General features: G+C 44.0%; 1 pseudogene; it reads right to left on the bottom strand.

Annotated features, from left to right (window-relative positions):
• Positions 1–3570: 3570 nt before the first annotated feature.
• Positions 3571–3688, bottom strand: LOC124617416 (annotated as a pseudogene).
• Between the last annotated feature and the right edge of the window lie 290 nt (positions 3689–3978).

The following is a 3978-nucleotide window of genomic DNA, read 5'->3' as shown; positions in this document are numbered from 1 at the left end:
TTGTCCTTGTACATTAATTTTGTGGAGAACTTTGTGAGGATGATAGTAGGAAATGCTTCAACTTCTTCTTAAAAGCAGCAGGAGATCGAATTTTGCGCAAGGTAAGGGGCAGTTTGTTCCAGAGGCGGACAGCGGCAACTGAGAAGGAGTTTGCAAAAGTTTTTGTTTTGTGAGTGGGCACAGTTAGGATACCAAATAAGAGTGACCTCGTGTTTCGATTATGATGACATGACAGGTTTTTAATCTCTGAAGCAAGGTACTGGGGTGCTTGCGCGACGAGGAGTCGGTGGAGTAGACATAGAGTGTGGTAGTCACGCAATTTGTCCGGCCGCAGCCACCCTAGCTCGGAGTATGAAGCACTAACATGATCATATCGGCGAATGTTGCAGGTGTAACGCACACAGGCATTCATGGTTAGCTCTAGCCGTCTTTTGTTTTCACTACTCATGCCTTGTTGAATCACATCACAATAGTGGAGGTTCGGTAGAACGAGTGCTTGCACGAGCTGGCGTTTCAAGTCCTGTGGAAATATGTTCCGAAACTTTTTGAGAGCATAGAGACAAGCAGACGTCTTTCGGCACACTGCGACTGTATTCTCCGCCCAGTTGAGATGCTCATCCAAAGTTACACCCAAGTTCTTCACTGTTTTCTGATATGGTATTGGAGTACCGTCGAGCAGAATAGGAGGTAGCCGTTCGCGGAAATCTGAACTTATTAATTTCTGATGGGCTATTAAGATTACTTGAGTCTTTTTTGCATTTAGTTTAAGCCCCAGGTTTTTCGCCCATCTCACTACTGAAGACAGATCATCATTCATCTGAGCGATTGCAGTGTTTACATCTTGTACTCTTATCCACTGCAGCATCGCCGTACATTGCACACAAACGTTGATGGAGTTTCACCGCGGTTTCTTTTTCTGCACACAAGAATTTAATAACAGCACGCTGCTTGTAACGTTGAGTCGTATGTAGACGACATTTTGACTCTTTACTATGGCTCTGCCATCTGCACAGAACGGTTCGGAACTTCATCGGCGCACAGAACAAACATCAAAGGTGGAGCACCAACAATGACGTTTGTCATGTATGTTAATGGCTTTTTGAAAAATTTGGGGCATTACTTATTGAACGACCCTCTTAATTTTTTTTAAAGTAGGTCGTCATTTGACTCAAACCTGTACAGATGCAGCAGTAACATCAGCTTGGAATTACTTACTGTTTGGAATCAAGATAGTGCTGTGCAAGGAAATATTTTTGTCTCAAGCACTTGCTTCGTCGTAATTGCGTCACAAATTCAGTACTTCGAGATACTTCAGTAAAGAGTGAGTGCACTTTCATTATGAGGCAAAGATACGAGTACTCATTAACGGAGCAAAAGCAGTCTAAATGACAGCAGTATGAAGCACAGGACGAATGAATGTTCTGTGTGAAACGAGCGTAAGTACTGGGTATCGCATTAATGTCCGCCTCAGTAAGGATTGGATGACAGTTTCACTGTGCCAACTTCCTGTGTTTCATTCTATTGGAGGCTTCATTAAATCTCCCTGGACGGTTTGTGGACTGTTGAATTAGCTACAAGTATCTCATCACACAACTACGTGCTGAAATGTGTGTTCTTATAGGACGACTATCCAAGGAGTTCCACCCAATAATATCCAAACAGCAGACTCTGTACACAATTTATTAAATTGCCAATACTAAACTCTTTTAAATAACAACAAATTCATGTAACTTACAGAACTTAACAAATGGTTAAAAGAATGAGCTTTAAAAACAACGGCGGCTTGCCACCATAAAATCAAAGAACCTTTTACAATAGTGCTTTTAGAGTTTACCCAAGAGACAAACTCCAATAAGAAGTTAACTTGGAATTACAATTTAAGATCATGTGTATAAAAAACTTTGAGAAAGATAATGGCGCTTCGCACCATAAAATGAAAGAAGCGCAACACACAACCAATAAATATAATAACAAAATAATAATTTGATACAACCAAAGGGCGAGGGCAACTCCCAACGCAATCACAGACGTTCGAGCTCTCAACACTTCGGAGCCTTCCCACTAGAAACGGTACCCGAAATAAACCGCTGAGAGCTCCCCGACATGCCTCCCACAACTGCCCATCACTTACGCACCTTGGTTTTGTTCTGTAACACACGACAGATAACAACACAAGATAAAATTCAAAAAACAAATAAAAGTATAACATCCCGACAGCACATGATAACCACGGCGCCGTTAAATCGGGCGCTCTTAACAAGTGCCGGAAGCCAACACACACAAATCTTAATAAACAATTCTCGCTTCTTAAAACAAAACAATAAAAGCCAGGCGCACATGAATAGTCAAACTACAGTCTTAGAAGTGCCTTAACGACACCAAACGCGACTATTCCACAAAGTTAATAATAACACAGTGAGATAAAAATACAGAACGTACCTCTAAATGCTGTTACACTTGACGAGATCGTGTTGTTCAGGTGCGAGAAGACCACATATACCAAGGAGCAGTAATTCACTATGCATATACTGTCCAAAACCGCCTTTCTAAGGCAGACTTTACCTAACACATCAAATGTCAAATATACCATAAACGAACGCAACTGCGGGCAGGTGACAGGAACCACCTACGTGAATTCCTTCAACAATGGACAAACAAGCAGCACCAAAGGTAACGTTGAGCAGACCGGGTGGGCAACGACCCACTCAGAGGGATAACCAAAAGGTACTCCATTTGAGCAAATAAATTAGTACCAACAAATGTCGTAACGTGCCACACACACGTCTAATTTTTCAAAAACGAAAGACTATTAAAAGTGAAAATATCTTCAGAACTAATTTGGACCTTTTATTAGCATCATGCCCATACATTCATACAAAATAGTATTGATTTCAGACGTTCTGAATGTGCATTGTTGTTTGACTTAATTGTGTTAATTTTCGCTGTTACCATTTTTATTCTGCTGTGTATCTTGGAAATGTGACGTCAGAGAGAAAAACTGATTTTACCAGTGTATTCAGCACCCCAAAATTAGGTAAATCCACTTATTTACGAACCAGATGCAGAAAAAAGTTTAGATTTGTTAACCAGTGTTATTATAGCTTCCGAGGTAAATACACAACGACAGGGAGAGCTGTGTGCCGGCCGCATGCCACTCCACGGCGCATCCGGTGACGCCATTGGCAGAGGCTGAAAAAGCCCGTCACTCGAGCTCTATTGGCCCTTGTGGGACCAGAACTTGGAACTTCACCTCTTTTTAAAGCTGAGAATAATATCTAAAATAAGAATACTTTAACCACCCGAAGGAAATTGTTAAAGTACACGTAAGTAAAAGAATTAATATCGAACTGGATGGGTTATTTCGAGCAATTTCGTGTAGTGGCCGAAAGTGTCTATATGTCACATAAGATATACCGCCGAGTCATCCTCAGTGGAGGATGCGGATAGGAGGGGCGTGGGGTCAGCACACCGCTCTCCCGGTCGTTATGATGGCATTCTTGACTGAAGCCGCTACTATTCGGTCGAGTAGCTCCTCAGTTGGCATCACGAGGCTGAGTGCACTCCGAAAAATGGCAACAGCGCATGGCGGCCTGGATGGTCACCCATCCAAGTGCCGACCACGCCCGACAGCGCTTAACTTCGGTGATGTAACGGGAACCGGTGTATCCACTGCGGCAAGGCCGTTGCCTTACGCGTCATGATGGACGAGAGAAAAGGAGAGGGAGAGCGCAGTTTCACGTCGGGATGTAAAGTGAAACAGCAGCAGTACTGGCAGGCCTTGTACAGCCCAGCGTGTGTACAGGCGCAGACGGCTGTGGAATGCGTTGGCGCCCCGATGCCGCCTACACCGTCTGTTTCCGTGGGTCACGGGCGGCTGCTGCCGTCTGAGCTGCCAGTGGGTGAGGAACGGGCGTGGTCCGCCAGGAGATTCGCCAGCTACGCACCCCTGCACGCACTCGCGGTCTCCAGGTGGTGCAC

This window comes from Schistocerca americana, chromosome 5, assembly GCF_021461395.2.
Source record: "Schistocerca americana isolate TAMUIC-IGC-003095 chromosome 5, iqSchAmer2.1, whole genome shotgun sequence".
Taxonomy (NCBI): Eukaryota; Metazoa; Arthropoda; class Insecta; order Orthoptera; family Acrididae; genus Schistocerca; species Schistocerca americana.
This window is presented reverse-complemented; position numbering and strand designations above follow the sequence as displayed.